General features: G+C 32.7%; 1 long non-coding RNA gene across 1 annotated transcript; it reads right to left on the reverse strand.

The window, feature by feature from the left end:
* Nucleotides 1–1,852: 1,852 nt before the first annotated feature.
* Nucleotides 1,853–20,094, reverse strand: LOC140443981 (uncharacterized). Its single transcript, XR_011951290.1, has 3 exons — nt 19,938–20,094; nt 11,792–12,045; nt 1,853–1,993 (listed from the first exon to the last, which is right to left on the reverse strand). It is a non-coding gene; the product is annotated as an uncharacterized lncRNA (long non-coding RNA).
* Nucleotides 20,095–20,427: the final 333 nt, after the last annotated feature.

Here is a 20,427-nt window from a genome sequence, read left to right on the forward strand (position 1 = left end):
TGTAGAGCAGTGGTGCTCAGACTTATACTGCATGGGATCTACCACATAGACTGCAAGCGTCCGGAGATCGACTGCTATACCCTGTTTTTAAACCGGGAGGAGTAATTTAAATTTACCGCGCAGCAATGTTTGTTTGTAATTGGTTTAACCTTAGGCAAGTTTACTCCACTGTTATGAAATTTTGACACTAATGGCATTTCATAGGTTAATTAAGTTATATCGGCGATTTTTTGTGTTTTCTGAGTTTTCTAGATTTTTAGTTTGCTTTTATATAAAAAAAGAGTTGTTTTTAGAACTATTTAGCAACGTATTAATATAATATAATATTTTATATTATATTATATATGTGTTTCGCAGAGTCGGTAGCTTCCAATTGCGCTTTAAAAAAACGTCGTTGCAAGCTTCGCGCTCTGATGGAATTCACAATTTTTATTGTCATCTTCCTGATGTCGTATATATTTAAGATTTCAGAACACAAAACTTGCTGTTGAATGATGCAATGAAATAAAAAAAACGATGGAAAGTTATCGTTAGCTCGACATAATGCAACAAATACATTGTTAACGCCAGCATTAATGGTGCACCATCTGTTGTAATACACACGAGTTTGTAAATTGTTAGCTGGTATTGTTTCACAAAATTTATAAAAACGTATGTATCTTCGCGAGTTTTTTCTTTCAGAGGCAGCATTATTAACAATTCTTCTTTAGCCATCATGTCAGAAAATACCATCCGAATGAAAATACACAAGTGGGCGGTATCAGTCATATTGGTTGACTCGTCAGATTGCAAAGAAAAGTACATACACTTCATAGTATTACTTTTAACTTGGCTTTTCAAATTTTTGGCCATGATTTCGATACGTCTAGTAACCGTTGAACGTAATAACTGGACTTATTTGATGGCAGACATAGTATCTGTTTTATTTTTGAAGACCTCAAATAATACATTCGCAGCCACAATGAATGCTTCCCTCATTACCTCTCAATCTTCAAATGGTTTTTTATGTTGTGCCAATATATGAGAAATTTTGAACGACGCAATTGTTGCAGCTACTGATTGTTTAACAGACCTAGTTAACATTGATTGTTCCGTCTTTAAACTACTTTTCAAGTCTTGCATTTTCCGTTTTCTAAACAAACTGTTTTGCGAAAAATCATTTTCATAGTTTTTATGCAAAGTTTTATGATGTCGTTCTAAATTTCGGCGTTTGGGCAGAGCAGTGGAAGACCGACAAACAAGACAAACACACTTATCTTTGACCATAGTAAACAGGAATTTTTCTTCCCACACATTATTAAAATATGTTTTATTCTTTTTCGCGGTACTTATTGAGTTTCAAATATTAATGTAAATAATATATTACTAAAATGTTTTACTAGTAATGAATGATTCATACTTGACTAACAGCAATACAATGCCGATACAGCACACTCCCAGTTTAAAAATCTGTGAATGTTGATATGCCGAATCGACATTATCGCAACTTTCGGGTGAAGAGATAGCATCATAATTATTTCGATCATGCACGTGTGGTGAGTCAGGAAAGTTCCGGTATTTTCTCTGTGAATCGCTTTAAAAACTTTGGCGATCGACCGGTCGATCGCGATCGACCCTTTGAGCTCCGCTACGTAGAGCATATGCAATTGTTGCTTAATCATATAAAAACCAAATTTGTAACTTGATGTACCACAACAAAACAGTTTTAAAACGTTACCAAATTATGTAACAAACTAAAATGAAATAGTAACCTGAATTTAACGTACGAAACTCTAGCAAAAATAAAGTTATTGGCGAAATAAAATGCAGAATAATTAAAAGCAGTTGTTAGTTTTTGTAATAAAACACGTAATTGTAATAAAATTTTATTGTAAAATATACTGTATTTAAGTTTTACATTGTAAAATTATATGATACCCTCCTTATATAGTACTTAGTTTAAATATATATTATATGGATGATGCTATTCTCTCAAAATGAATACTTGCAATACCTGTAATAAAAAAGATAAGTTTTAGTAAATCAGTATTATCTTTGTTATCGTCAAAGTGTATTTTTAAATATTAAAACGTTACATGATATAGTAAAATATTGATACGAACAGGTATCTATTTATCTTATCATATATACAGAGTGGACCAAAAGTCTGGAACCGTCCAATTATCTCTTAAATGGATAGTTCTAATTGTAGAAAAACTGAGATACGCCTATTATGCAACATTATGATTTTAAATGCCACCTACTTCATGTGATTCTTCACCGTCAGAATCTCATAAATTATTAGCAATATCTTGCAGTTCTGCAGCTGATATTGATTTTCGGGATATTTTATTGGCAATATCTACTTTCACTGTAATTGAATATAATTTTAAGAGCTTAGTTCTCGACACTATCATCGATATCAAACGCCTGATAGCAGATTCAATATTTATTTGAGCAATCAGTTTTTAAAATTCATTTAGAATAGATATAACACCTGTTCACTAGGGTGTCCCGAAAAATTGCTTTTTGTTTTTGTTTAATACAAGACCTCTTTAAATTGGGGTAATTGCTCGTAAATTATCGCAATAATTTAAAAAAAATTATAACAATATACCTTTAGGGTTCTACCGAACTTTAAAGTTTTGAAAAATTGTCATTTTTATGGTAATATTTCACTATACTTAATTTCGCATCCTGAACTAAATATAAAACGTTATTTAATGCAAGACCTCTTAAAATTTATGTAATTACGGATAGATTATCACAGTATTTTTAAAAATAAAATAAAAATATATCTTAAGGGTTCTACCGATCTTCAAACTTTGGAAAAATTGTCATTTTTGTAAAATGACAATTAAAGTATAATGGAAAGGATCCATCCAACTCAGAAATATATGCCATTGCTTCTGAAGAAATTATTAATATTTGAACAAAAGCTTCGATTCCAATCATAACTAAGGAACGGATTATTCAGTTACTAAAATATTATTTCGAAAAGTACCTCAGTTCGAAAATACACCCCAAAAGCAAACGAAATAACAGTTTTGAAAACAAAGTGAAGTATAGTCAGCTGTATATAATTTTGTATAGTCAGCTGAAAAGTTTTTTGACGTTACTGCTTGTAAATGTATTTCTATTGAATCTGGTTCATGTTTAAAACATAAAAAAGTTCCCATCATTGATAGAGACTTTCTACTTTCTGTTGGATCAAAGAAATGACAGGAAAATGGTTATAGGCGGTGTTGATAACAAATAAACTGCCAGATTCATGAAACGACGGTAGATAAAAATAAAAGAATCAATGAGGGCAGTAAAAAAGTTGTGTGCTACTCAAACGACCGATTTTATATCAGCAAATTGTGATAAAGAAGCAGTGCCTGACTCTTTCTCAACAGAGACACCGTCGACTTCCACGTTTAATAGAAATACGTTGCGGCTGCCAACAGTTGCTAAAGTCAGTGATAGATACGGTTTATCGATGCGATCTGCTGCTGCTGTTGCTTCTGTCGTTTTGGTTGAAGTGGGTTTGGTTACTACCGAAGATTTGATACTGGTTATCGATAAAAACAAAATCCACAGAGCTGTATGTAAAGCCCGAAGAGATGCTTCAAAAGATGTTGCAGGTATTGTTGTAAATGGCATTTACTTTGATGGACGAAAGGACAAGACCCTGATAAATGAGAAAATAGGGAATCGTTACCATCGCAAAGAGATTTTGGAAGAACACATCTCATTGTTATCAGAACCCAGATCAATTTATTTGGGACATACAACGCCTAGTCGTGGCACTGCAAATGGAAGTTTTACTTCGATCACAACTTTTTTTGAGGTTCAAAGTTTGAATTTAGATGATGTAATTTGCGTTGGATGTGATGGAACTGCAACTAATATTGGCTGGAAGGGTAGTGTAATTCAATATTTAGAGGAGTATTTGGAGAGACCGTTACAATGGTGCGTTTATTTGCTTCATGCCAATGAGTTACCGTTTCGTCATTTGTTCATGACCATAGACTTCGGGTCCTAGAGAATACTCCGCACCTATTGGAAAACAGTTAGTTGCTCATGAAAATAAACCCACCGTGACTTTTTCTGCTGTGAATGGTAATTTGCCTGACTTGCCAAAAAATGTGGTCAATGAATTAAGTACAGATCAAAAATATCTATATGAAATATGTCAAGCAGTATTAACCGGTTTCTGTACTTCTGAATTGGCAAACCTTCAACCTGGAAAAATGGCGCACTCCAAATGGCTTACTACTACTAATCGTCTACTCAGACTTTATGTAAGTGCGCTTAATCCATCAGAAAATTTACAATTGCTTGTAAACTATGTTGTTAAAGTATATGCTCCGATGTGGTTCAGAATTAAGCAAAAAGCGTCTTTTAAGGATGGAGCGAAGCATATTTTTCAATTAATTATGTACTCTTGATTTCTACCCGAAAATCTAAGATCTGTTGTGGATACCGTTATTGAAAGAAATGCCTTTTTTGCCCACCCAGAAAACTTACTTGTGAGTATGTTGTTTGATGATAGAGATCACATTAAGGAGCTGGCATGGCGAAGAATAAAAAAAGCTAGACACTGAAAGTAGCGATAAACGCAGAATATTTAAAACACCAAAAATTAATTCTCTGCTAAAGATTACACCGATATTATTATGTGGCACGGATGTCAGGATTGTCAGGTTACAACACCGCCGGTTCTTCAGCATATTTCTACTGAGGACCTTCACATCATGGTAAAAGATAAAAGCTTGGATACTTTTGACTTTCCCTGCCGCACACAATCTGTGGAAAAATGTATTAAACTGATTACAGAGGCCTCACAGAATGTAACTAATGCTACTTCTAGAAATAGAACCAGGTTGGAGTCTCGGGCAGAAATGCCAAACTTTGGACAAAAAAATAAGTCCAAATTTTAAGTTTTTGTCATCAAATATAGGATCTATTTTGTTTGTTTAGTTGTTTTGAACCTTTTTCATTAATTTTAATAATAAAATATCTTTTAAATTTAATTTGTGTATTATTTTAAATATATGATTTAGGTCAGTACAAACGTAAAATTTACAAAACTTTAAAGTCTAGTTGAGCCCTGAAGGTGACATGCTATCGTATTTCTTTTACATTTTTCATAATCTCTGGAAAATTATGCAAATTTGGATACCTCTTGCGATAGTGTAGCTCAAAAAAAAATTTTATGCAAAGACGGGACACCCTACTGTTCACATCAAAGAGATATTTACATTGTTTGTTACACGTTTAGATTTCATTATTGAATTTCCAGAATCATAAAAGTCATTTAGATAATCCACAAAAACATTACCTGACTGCCAGATTAACTTCAAAGATTTAGATTTTAGGTATAAATTATTGATATTACTGTCCCTGATATCGAACTTCTTGGCTTAAAAATATGTTATAAAAACTCTTTTGTTTTTCACTTAGTATCTGTTTATCGGCCTGGTGATTCTAAATTAGCAGATGATGAGTCCCTTATCGCATCACTTGATGAACTGTCTAGACTAGAAAATCTGATTGTTATTGGAGACTTTAATTTTAGAGACATTTCGTGGCCTATAACTGATCCACCTAGTGGCTTAACAACTTCCAAAAATGTATTTGCAGATTTGTATTAAATTCTAATTTACATCAATTCATAACGGAGCCGACTCGTTTCAGAATCAATAATTTACCATCTACTTTAGACTTGGTATTCTCTAATAATCCACATTTATTAACACATCCCCTAATAAGCTCTCCAGTAGGTAACTCAGATCATGTAGTCATAACGTTTTATATTCAGTTTAACTTACAGTATTGTACTTCTAATCCTAATCTTAATAAAACGGTATATAAACTAATTGATTTTGAAAATGCAAATCGCTAACTGGCCGATATTGATTGGAATGATGTTTTCGGCGACATAAGGAATCCAGTTGTATTTTGAGATAAGTTCTTACACGTTGTTAATTTCTGCAAAAACCAAAATACCTTCAAAAAACCATATACAAAAATAACATAAGACCTTGGATTAATGGGTAATTAATATATCTGATCAAGTATAAAAGAAAGTTGTGGAACAAATACAGACGTACAAATCGCATAGAGGATTTACTAATTCTTCGAGACTGCCAAAAATTTAAAGAAATCTCTACATAAAGCTAGTGTTGCCTACGAAGAAAGTATAGCCATTAGTAATAACTGTAAAAAATTGTACAAGTATATTAGATCTTCGTTGACAACAAAAGTTTCTATACCATAATGGAAAATGCTAATGGGGATATATTTCAAAGTAAATATGAGAATGCCGAAGTCCTCGCCAGTATTTTCTCTAAGGTTTTCTCTGTCGGACCCACTAATCATCAGTTACCTAATGTTACTTCGTCACAAGTTTTTCTTCCCTTGAAAATATAATCATTACTCCTAAAAAAGTTAAACATCATCTTCAAAGCCTAAAAAATAATTCGTCTCCTGGTCTCGACTTAATATCTTCTTTATTTTTAAAGAAATGTTCTGATGCTTTAGCTTACCCACTATCTGTGATTATGTGCTTATCATTCACCACAGATATTTTGCCTCCCATATGGGAAACCGCATCCGTAACACTGATTGTTAAAAAAGGAAACAAATTGAGTCCTAATAACTATCATCCTATTAGCTTAACACCTATACTATCTAAGATAATGGAATCTATTATTGCCGAGACAATTTCTGATGAACTGGTTATACCAGAATAGCAGCATAGTTTTGTCAAAGGACGTTCTACAATGACAAATCTTCTCTGGTGTGTCAATGAATGGTCAAGAGCATTAGACAGAAAAGCCCCGGTAGACATTATTTACCTCGATTTTGCTAAAGCTTTTGATCGAGTTCCAAGCTATTACATAAATTGGAACACCTTGGTATCCGTGGTCAATTATTGAGATGGATCGACGCGTATTTAACAAATATAAAGTTTTGTGTTAGAGTTAGGGACTTTTTCTCAGTTGAGAGAACGGTTTTAAGTGGGGTACCGCAAGGATCAGTTTTGGGCCCACTTTTATTCATAGCATACTCAAGTGATCTACATTTTTACATTAAATACAGCAAAGCTTTCTATTTAGATGACACGAAGCTATTTTCCGATTCCTCCGTAAATTTCCATGCTGCCTCTGAATGTGGACAAATGTGTAGTTCTTCACATGGGTAAAAGTAATCCGTGTCTTCCTTACTCTAATAATGGGCGCGTGTTAAAAACAGTGACATCACATAATGATCTAGGCGTTATAATTAATAACAATCTAAGTTGGTCGGAACAAATTTTGCATATTTCTAAAAAAGCCAACAGTAAATTATATCTACTAAATAAACGTTTGCGAAAGTGTCATTTATGACCTCAGTTCATCTGTATAAACTGTACATTCGTCCAGTTCTGGAATATTGCGGAACTGTTTGGTGTCCGGTATTAGTGCGCGATCGTTATATTCTCGAAAACGTGCAGCGGCGGTGCACTAGGATGTCTTTTGGTCGCTCAAGACCTACGTATACAGAAAGACTGAATATGGCCAATCTCACTACATTTGAACAACGTCGACTTCGAGGCGATTTAATTATTATGTTTCGGATAGTAAAATACAACTTTGAAAATGTGGGGGATATGTTTATACTAGACAATGACAATCGTCTTCGTGGCCACAAACTTAAGTTTAAAAAAGTAAACTTTTTTAACAACAACCAGACAATTTTTTCTCTGTAATCGAGTGTTCTCGATATGGAATAGTCTTTCGGCTGAGATCATAGATGCTCCATCTGTCAGTATTTTTAAAAATAAACTGGATGACACTGGAATTTATATTAAACACTTGCTGTTGCCTATGTTTTTGTATATTTATTTAGTAAGTTAATGCTTAATATGTAACTATTGTAATGTTACCATTTAATTGCACACTATATAACATTGTATTCACATGGGAATATGGGATTTGCGACCCGTGCTCAAATTTATTGTAAAATAGATAAATACAAATAGGGTCCGGCGGGTACGTGTTACCCCTTTACGTGACAAAATTCTCTCGACGCAATAATTTCAAAAATAATAATGAATATTTTGAATAGCTCATGACTATGTTAAAGGAAACATACTTCTAAATAAATTCAGTACCACGGACGAGACATTTCCCACGGTGCGTCGGTGCGAGCTGGTCCGCGCCCGTCCGCAATATCGCCGATCGTGGGAAGCCGCTTTAATAGATGTAAGGATCAGCAACTTGTTTGTTGATTTGTCTATAATAGCAAATTAATGTCTAATTTAAATTTTTTAAGGTCTACAAATATTTTTAAATAAGAATTATTTATTTTTGACACGATAATGTGTTTGTTTGTTTCAAGATTTTCTACATTAACCTAGTTTTGTTATTGACACTGTATATTTTGATCCTGAAACAATCGTAGTTATATACATAATATTATGTTGGTTTTTATAACTTTATCATTAGCAATATACTACTTGTTTTACCTTTAGTACCTACATTAATTTTTTACACAAAAAATTCAAATGTCCAATTTGACCCCGCTATACCTTAAACATTTTCTTTTTTCGCCACACCAGTTAAGGGTTAATAATTAATTACATATCTGTTGTCAATTTTTTAGTAACAAGCAAACCGTTCAATTTTGTGGTTGATATTATATTGATCCCTTAAACAAAAAATCTTTAAACCTAATCCTTAACCGATTTGATACTTGAAATTATCCATTTCCCGATATAATTCTACAAATTATAAGTCTATAATGTAACAAATTGCATGGCGAAAATTCCCAGAAAAACACTAACTAATTCATACGAGACAATTGTCTGTTCAATATTGCTTTATTCTTTTATCGACAAAACAATGAAGTCTCCGTGCAAAACATTTGAATATAATAAAGATAAAAATAAATATAATAAAGATAAAAATTTACAATATATTTGTTTTATCTTGATAGATCGGTAGATTAATTTTTTTATTATGACGCAGGAAAAATTCTTAAGTGTTGTTGAAGGTTATTCCATACTGAGAAGAGATATATCTGTTGACTATTACGAATAATTTTTGACCTTGAAATTGTATACTACTTGGTAATAAAGTTTTTCAGTAATCTAAAGTCCTAATACATTATTTATTATTTGATAACTAGATAAAATAAATCTTAAATTGATAGATTTCACAAAAAGCTTAAACTTAGTTTAAAAATAAAACGTTTAAAATTAATGTTTTCTACTTCAGCAGAGTTAAAGACTTTAATCAGGCCCATAGCATTGTTTCCCATAGTAAGTTATGGTTGTGAAACATGGGTGGTGACACAGAAATCTGCCAATGCATTAGATGTGTTTGAAAGAAAAATATTACGTAGGATACTGGGCCCAATAAGTGAAAACAATAACTGGCGAATTAGGTATAATAGAGAAATATACGAGCAATATAGCGAACCAACACTAGCACAATACACTAAACTGTAGAGATTACGGCGGGCAGGGCACGTGGTTCGCATGCATGAGAACAGAATCCCCAGAAAATTACTAAATGCAAGAAGGCAGGGAAAACAGCGGTAAATCGAAATGATGGGAGAAGCCTGTTGAAGGAGGCCAAGGCCCGATTTGGGCTGTAGTGCCATTGGATAGATGGCGTTGAGGACTAGTTCTGATTTTTTTCTATTGTGTATAACATCCAGTTTTTTCGGTTTTTTTGGTAATTCCGTCATCTTTGACAAGAAGAGAAAAATTACATAGATATGAATTCAATCAACGGAGTGATCAGGGGAGACTAACAAAACAGATGCTGAAATCTTAATATATATTATTAGGATGATTATCATCACCATCATCATTCTTAGCGTATTCTACCGATTATAGTGCTGTCTCAATTACAAACTATTGTCTCTATATATTTACTTCAGTCTCTATGTACGGTTTGTCAATGCCTTGGTTCGTCAAAGCTTCTATTACTACCTTGTTATATAATAAATTTGAAAGCCTTCTCGAAGATCTATAAACGTTATTGATAGCGGTATTTTCATATTCTTTAGCTTTTCTTAGCGTATGGATTTGATCTAGGGTACTGGATCCAGCTTGATCTCTTGGTTGTGCAGCATCGAATGCATTTGTTAATCTTTTGCTGATGGTCTTTGTGAATACCTTGTATATAATTGTTAGTAGACTTATAGATCTCTAGTTTTTGATATCCTCTTTGTTACCTTTATTAGGAATGAGAATTGTGTTTGTTGTACTCCAGTGATCTGGCATGCATCTTGATCTTAGACAGTTTGAATATATGCCTGCTAAAATTTTCCATTTTTTTGCATGTGTATTTATGCAGTTTTACTGTTAGGTCATCTATTTCAGCTGTTTAACTGTTTTTGATTGTTATAACTACTTCTTCCGAAAGGCCTTCTGGTACATCTTCTTGGCTACTGAATGCTTCTTTAAGTGTTTCGGCTTTGTAATATATTTTTAATATATATTTTTGTTTATCCAAAAATGGATAAACTTAAATTTATTAAGTAGGCCAATCAACAAGAACTTAATGATCTTGTTAGAGAAATTATATAAGAAGGCTTTTGAATTCCTGGCCTTTAAATTAAAATAAAATAATCTACTATATGCATGTAATTATAATATATTTGATATTAAAAGTGACCTGCCGCCGTTTTAATGAGTTTAATGAATAAACAATGAGTTAATCCAAACACATACAGCAAAAGAATGGTACCTATTTATCAATAAATCAAAATGTGCTCCTCTACATAACTTGGGTGAATATGTAGAGGTTATTCTACTAGTATGAATAAAAATTATCAAACAATATTACTATTTCTGAAAACTAATTTAAAAGTATTATTAATGATCCTTGTATAATTTGTGTCGATTTAAAAATGGTAAACTATCATCCTAAACAGCAACGTATATCCAATACGTTTTTAGCTTTAAGATAGCTAAGCAAAATATCAGAATTTGTTTATAAATTATTGGCAGCTGAGAAATGTCATAATTCAAGAAAAACAAAACGCAGTAAAGGAGCCTTTAGTTGCAAGAGATAAATGATATTGCAACCCTTGCATATCCAGCTAAAGCTTTTGGAAGTAATTTATAAATCACTAATCTTTATATCAATATGGAAAATGTTTTGGATACTCGTCACGTAAATTTATTGAAATAGACACAAAACACTGATAGCGGAAATATTCGATGGTACTCGAATACAACAGCTTATTAAAGATCTACAATTTACAGCGTCAATGAAGTGGAATTCATGTTTAGTGTTCGATTTTTGAAGTAGTGTAATTTGGAGACTTCAATGTTTTCTAATAGAACTATTCTATCGTCCGCATAATATCATTACATTAAGTAATTTTCCGTTGATTTTTATCACGTATGGTTATCTCTTACTCGTTTTTTTTTATTAATAAGCAGTCCGAGTAAACTTTGAAAAGTTTAAGGAAAAAATCCAATCTTGTCTAATTTTTTGTTTTATGAAGATTTCGGAACCAGCTCCAATTTTTATTGTGGCAGTTTAATTCCATTACAGATTCTTAATGACAGGTATATCAGATTATCATCTATTTTTATATTTTTAAGCATCTGCATTAATTTTACATGCTTTACTTAATCGAATGCCTTTTTGAAATCCATAAAGGATGCAAAGGCATTTTTTCTTTGACCACAGCATTTTTGTAATAGAATATTAAGCTCAAATCTTAATACGATATTACTAAATCTTTAAGATTTATTCGTAATTAAATCTTACATAATAAATATTAAACAATTAGTAAATACACTGAACAAAATACGTACTTTAAAATACTCTTTAGTCTCTGCATAAACAACAACATAACAATGATAAACAGGTTAATCCGCAACACCATTTACAACAGTCGTCTTCCTCTTTTGGTGGTGGCTGTGGGGGTGGATAATACTGTGGTTGAGGTTGCTGCCATTGTGGTGGTGGGGGACCGTAGCCAGGTTGTGGAGGAGGAGGATACTGGCCGGGTGGATACTGATGTGGAGGTTGTCCGTGTCCTTGTTGGTATGACATTTTCAAGTTTCTCCTAAAACGTTAAATGTTATTTTTAATTGTGTAAATTTATTCCGTATTAAATGTCATGAGGAGTGTTACTAAGATATTAAAATTCTTGTACATATAGTCTAACTATAATCATAGACAGATTAAGATTTTTGTTAATAATCTTAAAGCACAGGTTTGACATTTTAAAATAAAAATCACGAGTATCTTTTGTTATCATTATTTAAATCAAGACAATAAACAGCTGCCTGATATAATTATTTTTGGTGATATTTAAAGAGATTATTATATGAACTGATAATTTTAATAATATTGCTATGATTGTTTTATATTTGCTATTTTACCTATATTATGCTTCTCCATGCTATGCTATGCTATGTTTTCTCTGTGTTGTTGTACGGGGCGGAGGCATGGACGCTTACAGACACCACTATTAAAAAACTTGAAGCATTTGAGATGTGGCTTTATAGAAGAATGCTGAGAATATCATGGACAGCAAGGATCACGAACAAGGAAGTTCTAGAAAAAATGAAGAAGGAACCAGAGATTGTGTTTACGATGAAACGAATAAAATTGCAATATCTGGGACACAATGAGAAATAAACACCGTTACTCCCTGCTGCAGTCTATATTGTAAGGTAAAGTCAAAGGTAAGCGGGTACCCGGTAGAAGGAGAATATCATGGGTGCGGAATTTAAGAACATGGTTTAAGAAAACCTCAACGGAGCTGTTTCGAGCCGCAGCGAGCAAGGTTATGATTGCCAATATGATTTCCAACATCCGAAACGGATAGGAACCAGAAGAAGAAGAAGATGCTTCTGCAATAAAAAATGCTTATATTTCATATTTTTTTCATTATTAGTAAAAAACGCCTAAATCTTCCATGGCTGACACTTTTAATCTTGACAGTGCGGCTGGCGTGAGGAGTATTTTGTCCGTATATATTTTTGTTAAACTTATTGGATTAAAATTAACGTACTAGCGTGGATCCTAGCCTCCCCAAGAATTTCTCTCCAGTCGTCCCTATCATTTGGTTTTGCTTCTAAAAAGAAGCAAAGCTAAAGTAAAAGACGCAGAAATAGAGCTTCGCAGGACACAATGCCCGACCAAAGGATAAAAGATAGAACTACGAAATACAACAATGGAGACCATCGTTAGGAAAGAGAAGCAGAGGGAGACCACAAATGAGGTAGGTTGATAACATTAAGAAGATCGGAGGACACAAGTGGCGCACAATAGAAAACACTGGATTGATTTGGAGGGGAAGTTAGGTCCAAAGTTGGATTACTTAAGGCTGAAGAAGAAGAAAAAGTCCCTATCCATCGCCTTTCTTCACCAAGCACGTATTGACATATTTCTCATGTCTTCATCGATGTAATCAAAAAACCTTATTCTGGGTCTTCCTCTTCTTCTCTGACCAATGGGCCTATCAAGGAGTGTTTTCCTAGCTGGGTCAATTTGTTCCATCCACATTATATATCCTATCCACCTCAGACGTCCTATCTTAATATGTTTTACGACACCAGGCTCCTGGTATATTCTATAAAGTTCAAAGTTGTATCGTCTTCTCCACACTCCATTGTCATTCACTGCTCCATAGAGTCGCCTTAGTACTTTTCTTTCGAAACATCCTTACATGCTTTTAATATTTTTTGTTAGAGTCCAGGTCTCTAAACCATATGTTAGGACTAGGCGTTTTGTAGAGTTTTATTTTTGTTTCGAAACAAATTCAGATTTCTGCTTTAATCTGAAGCCTTCTAAAAATTGCAAGGCATAGCCAGACGTTGATAAAGATGTTAATAGAGACATGGGGAATCTAAAATTTGCATTCCACAACATGTCTCCTCAACTAAGCAGAAATCCTTAACGAATTTGTTTCTTGTACATGCAAATTTTAGATTCCCCATGTCTCTATTAACATCTTTATCAACGTCTGGCTATGCCTTGCAATTTTTAGAAGGCTCCAGATTAAAGCAGAAATCTGAATTTGTTTCGAAACTATCTTACCGATTTTTCTATCAGATGTCGCTATTGCGTCCATAACGAAGCCATTTTATTGTTGCTTCCTAATAAGACAGAGAAGATTATTTTTCACGTTAAGAACGGCTATGAATAACTGTTCTGATAAGACTTATTAAATCGAAATACGTATCAACAGATACATAGACGCTTTGAACGTGAAATCGAATCTTTTCTGTCTTTTTCATTTTATTTTTGTATTTCTCGATATAATTGTGGATTTAATGGGGAGTTAATAAATTCTGCGGTTTATATCTGCGGTAGTATTATTTTCAGTGTTAACGAGCGCTCCCAGGTATACAAATTCGTTCACTGCTTTGATGACGTCGTTTTCTATAACGAGTGGTCGTAGGATTTGTGATTACGTGCTTATTTTCATATACTTCGTTTTGTTGGTGTTTATTATTAAACCCATTTTTGCAGCTAATTCTTTTATTGCTACATACGCCTCTCGTACAGCGTTTTCCGTTCTCCCACCAATATTGATATCATTCAGCATAGGCCAGGATTTGAACTGATTTATTATATATTGAACCAATGGTTGTGATTTGTGACATACGTATTACTTTTTCTAGAGCCAGATTGAACAATGTACAGGAGAGAGGGCCTCCGTGGTGCAGCCCATTATTTGTATTATTGATGAATTGTCGATTTACTCCTCTGAAACCAGCCTGGTATTTTCCTACTATCTGTTCTGCATATGGTGCCATACGGTGACATAGTACTGTGCAAAATATTTGATACGGTGCATTTGGAAGCGTAATTAATCTGCGATTAGAGCAATCAAAGATATCTCCTTTTTTGTATATGGTGCAAAGTATTACAATATTCCAATCATTGGTGAGGGATTTCTGTGTCCATATTTCTTTTATAAGCTACTGTAATGTCATAATGGTATCTATTTAAGTGATTTCCTTTATTCTCACTGACATAATACGTGGTATATTTGCTTGAAAAACACGGACATTAAACTGCGGTTTGATCAGAGTGAATGCTTAATTGTGCAAAAACTGCTTTTGAGGTAGACGAATCTCGTTTACTATTGGCCATCGTCGAGTATTCCTTGCGCAGTTCTAGGCTGCCCATAACTTGTTTACTATTCAGCTATAAAGCAAGATGTAACAAATAACATATTTAATATTATTGAAAGGTTTTTTATACACATATACAGTGACCAATGAAAACATTCGTAATAGAACAAAAGTAAAAGATTCTGTCGAACTGCCAGCTGAACTGAAATGGAAATGGGCTGGACATAACGAACGTCTTACGGATGGCTGATGGAATAAAGAAATCGGGAATTGGCGGCCATATGAAGCCAAAATACCACGAGGAAGACGGCAATTGCGATAGAGCGACGATATTAAAAGAACTGCAGCGCCAATGTGGAAACGTCTGACAAACAACAGAGATGAATGGCGAGAATTAGGAGAGGCCTATATTTGGCAATCCGAATAGAGAAGAGGGCGTAAAAAAAGTGGCTTCATTTTGTACATCTTTTAAGCGTTCCACAACATTTGCTTTAACCTTAGTCAAAATTTAACCTTGACGTTTGTCTTTAATAAAGTGGTAACAGGTAAGAACACTGATGATGGACTTGTAAGTCCAAAAATGTTTTTTTTTGTTTTTTTTTTAAACGATTATACGATACCTTTTCTAAATGATTTTTTAAATAATGTTTTTCTCTTAAAAACCTGTTTATTGTGGTTTGGACCACATATTGTAATTAATAAAATATTTAAATTATGAGAGTGTATAATGCATTTGGGTAGATTTTAATATTTCATACAACATTATGGTTTTCGTCCAAATTTAAAACCACTAAATAGAAACGCCACAAACAGTTTTTAAACAAAAATTAATGATAATTTGGTATGCATTATACTGTTATTGTTAATGAAAACTAATGAATGTGCATTATCGATGAAAATTATTATGGGTCACATCCTTCAAATGTTATTAAAATGTGATTATTAAAACCAGCGTTTCGTATTTAAATAATTTAAATATGAAGTTTATTTTAAATTATACCACTTATTGTTAGACCAACATCCTTAGGTATATTATAGAAAAATACAACAAAACAAAATTCAAAACAGAAAAACGATTTTTTGATGCCCCAAAGATAAAATGACATTAAAATAATTGTCGTTGATTTGAATCCGAAAATCGAAAGAAAGCTTATATACCGTTCTACCATAGGATCTTATAGTTCACAAAAAGAGAGTAATAATAATACATTTAATAGATTTTTCTTATAGTGCTTGACAATAATAATGAACAGGTATTTCATTAATTTGCGTTTCAAATCAAATATGGAACTAAAAAAATAAAAAAATGGAGAATGAAGAAAAAATGAAATCAGCAGTGAATTTTGTGCTGAATTGCACATTGTATTCATAGAATTTTTTGAGAATATTGCGTATTGTGAATGTTTAATATTTTTCTAACCTAACTCTTTGGACGACACACCGAATCTCTTGCAGAATATGGATATAATTGCTTTGTAGTTTATCTTGTGAATACCTTGAAGGTTATATTTAGTAGCAAAATTTTATATTTAATTACAACATTCTAATTAAGTGTGTCTTTTAAATAAGGGATAACCCAAAAACAGTTTGTTTACTATGTATGTGCTCTTTAATAGTGTGTGTTCAAGAAGCGTGAGGGCTTCTTCTACTATGTATTTTTGAGAAGCTGCATTTTAATCTTTAACGTAGAGCTTTATCATTTTTCATTATTTTTATCACTTTTCATATTCTCTGTATAAACTCAAAAAATAATAGCATTCATGTAAGTCAATAGGACAATAAATGAAACAAAATTTCATTTGGATTCATCAGAAGCTCCACAAAATGATACATATCCAAATTCTTAGTACTGTTTTAATTTCTAAATATTGGAATGTATATAGCCCAATAAATATATAAAGGTGTGACACTATAAAAGCTTAAATAGGTAAATAGATAAAATAAATATTTGCAGATGTTCAAAATAAATGTATCTTTAGTCGTGAAAAGTGATAAGATAAATAGTGAGTCAGGAATGCGTGACCATTATGTAAATAAAAAGTACTTGCTACATAGAAATATGGTGTTTAAATAGATTACGTTGTTTTTTATATACGTAATATTATTGCATCCTTGAGTAAAAGAGTTTATTTTGGATATGATTCTAAAAAATAGAATACAGTGGCATCATATAATATTATATAGTGGCAATAAAACACTATCGCTCAAAGATTAAGCTGTTAAGTATGTACTTTAATTATATGGCAATTTTTTAAACCGTTTAAAGTTAAAATCGAAGATCGCAGAGATAATATGACTTTTTGAAAAAACAAAAAAAAACACGCCAAAAGATGCGTTAACATATAAAATTGCATTCTTAGAAATCTACCCTATGCCCTCAAAGAAAATAGCAACTTTTAGAGAGAGAAAAAAAAACATAGAGGACAAATCCTTTAATTCTTGTGTCGATTGGTTCTTACCAAATAAGACAGCAATAGAAAGACCAATACGATAGAGGGAACAGCTGAAAGAACACATAAGATAAACTACATGGCTAAAAAAGTTAAAAAAGAAAAGAATAAAGAAAATACTGATGGTCGCAAAAACTAATTAAAAATTATAAAACAAGAATTATAATGTACTAGTCATCCAAATACTAGACGAATGAATAGGAAACCACAACCCAATACTCCTAGAAATATGAACTTGGCAAGTGGAACGCCCAACAAGAAGAAAAAAGAAGAAAACAAATTGGGCAAACTTCAACAGACTAGAGAGCAAAGACATTAGAAACGTACCAATATTGAAAATCAACGAGATCTAGAAGAAAAAGTTCTAGTGTTTAAAAGTATTATAAGAGAAGCTCTAAAAAACAGTACCAGAGAAGAGGAATGTACGATCCATATAGGTAGGTTTAAAAAAATTAACCATAAACTAAGAGAAATAAGAGGAGCCAGAAAAAGAACCAGAAGAACAAGAACCCAGGAAGACAGAAACAGGGCAAATCTGGGACTAAGTAGACAAGTCAAATAGGCGCTAATAGAACAAAGAAGCCAAAAAATATGACAAGCATGTAAAAAAATGGAAGAACGAGGCTACATAAAGGAGGCTACAAAAAGTATTGGAAAGTGATATAAAACCAATTCTACCACTCCACAGAATAAAGATAATCGTGTACTTTGTAAAAGAAAAAGCAGAGGTGATGAGGAGGACTCTCTCTCTCTCTCCCGAAAGAGAGAGAGAGAGAGTGTGTAAATTAAATTATCACCGAGCAAAAGATAATGACTTTATCAAAGAAGTAGAAGAACTACAAACAAATATGCCGAAACACCAAGAGGGTATAATAACCCCAACATCATTAAGGAAAATAAATGAGTTATTCAGAAAAAGCTCGCCAAAAAAGCACATGGACTGGACGATATAACAAAGAGAGCTCTAAAGTGACTCCCAATTCAAGCCATCATTTATTTAAAAAATATTACCAATTGCTTACTTACTCCTTATTTGCTTACCTACTCACCTTGCTTACTGGATTATTTTACTCTTAGCATTTAGTAAAATAGTTAGAAAGAGTCATACAAACCAGACTTAAAACAGAGACAGATCAACTTAAAATAATTCATGAAGCACAATTTGACTCCAGAGCACAACAATCCAGCGAACTTTAAGTACTTCAACTAACCAAATACGTTACAGCTAGATTTAACGATAGAAAATACGCAGAAGCTTTCTTTCTGGATGTAAGCAAAGCCTTTGACAGAGTATGGCATAAAGAGCTAGTGTATTAAATGATAGAATAGGAATACAGTGGAGCCAGAAGATGCCTAGTTACCTTGCCTTTTTGGCGACAAGAAGTTCAAGGTCCGGATAGGGAAGGTCCTGTCTGGAGGCCAAAGCAGCATATAAGACAGTCCTGTCACCCCTACTGTATAGCATATACACACGTTCCAAGAACACTCGGAACTCTACTCAGTCTTTATGCAGACGACACGGCTAAGCCGTGAGAAACTTAAAGACGGCACTGGATAGAATAGAAGACTGGTGTATCCAATGAAAAATACCATAAACACAGAAAGAACACAAAAAGTCATCTTTAAAAAGAGGTTCGACAACCCAAAAGAACAACTAATAGTACAAGACGTCCATTGAATGAAAAAATAAAGCCAAACGATTAGGAATTGCAACGGATAGCAAGACCTAGCGTTTACACTTCATGCAAACGTAGCAATCCAAAAGACAGAAGTAGCAAGAGCGGCCATCAGAGGACTCACAAAAAGAAAGATTAAATTAATAACAAAAACAAGGATAAGATTAACAAATAGTATCATACTATAAAACATCTAGAACGGAGAGGTACCATAAGAAATATAAAAAGCTGGAAACCGAAGTTTCTTAAAATAATGCACCTGCCACTATTGCCCTTCGTGAAACTAGACGGTAGCAAAAAAATATCTAATCAGTAATCTTAAAATTGATCTTTCTAAGGTCTTATCCGTGAAATTGCATAAGATTTTAGAACAGAAAACGAATGAAAAATACTTGGTTGCTTTGTTTGGAGATAACAATTTATGCACTACTTACGTCAAGAGATTAACTATTACGCTTAAAGCTGTTCATAAAGAAAAAAAAATAATCTTTCTACTATTTTTTTTAATTATATAACATTTTGAAACAATTTTTCATATTATATGACATGTATGTAACAAGAATGTTGCAGTTAAAATAATTAAAGGAAATTCTCAATTCTCTAACAATATGTTTAAATTTGGTATGTTTTCTGATAAATTATTCCCTGTTGTATAATATACAATATATTATATTGGCAGAAATATTAACAATGATAGATATATAGATACATATTATATATTTGATTCAGCAATATACTTACTAAATATTGGATTGTAAATTTGTACCACAACACTCTCTCAACACTAATAGGTACGTTTTTGTTAGCTGTATTAGGCACAGTCTGTTTAAATGTCGCTTTATCTTATCAGCCTATTCATATAATATAGATATAAATTCGGAATTCGATATGCATGAGGTATTAACACGATTCCTAATAAGACTACTCATTGTATAATAATATTTGAAGTGGTTTCGACTGAAAAATATTATAACCTGTTATAATGACATTTATTGGAAATGTATATAGTTAAAGATATAGAAATTTATATAGGAATAATTTTCTATATTTTCATTGTCTTTTAATGACATGTTTCCAAAAATCTCTAATTTCTATATTATTCGTGTAAGAAAATATAAGCCATTAAGTATTAAGATAGATAAAGTTGTTATTGTCAGAGCAACCATTTTTAAAGGGTAACAATCTAATACAGATGAAGTGCAACAATTTATCCAGGTGAAGCATAACAATA

This window comes from Diabrotica undecimpunctata, chromosome 6 (genome assembly GCF_040954645.1).
Source record: "Diabrotica undecimpunctata isolate CICGRU chromosome 6, icDiaUnde3, whole genome shotgun sequence".
In the NCBI taxonomy this organism is placed as follows: Eukaryota; Metazoa; Arthropoda; class Insecta; order Coleoptera; family Chrysomelidae; genus Diabrotica; species Diabrotica undecimpunctata.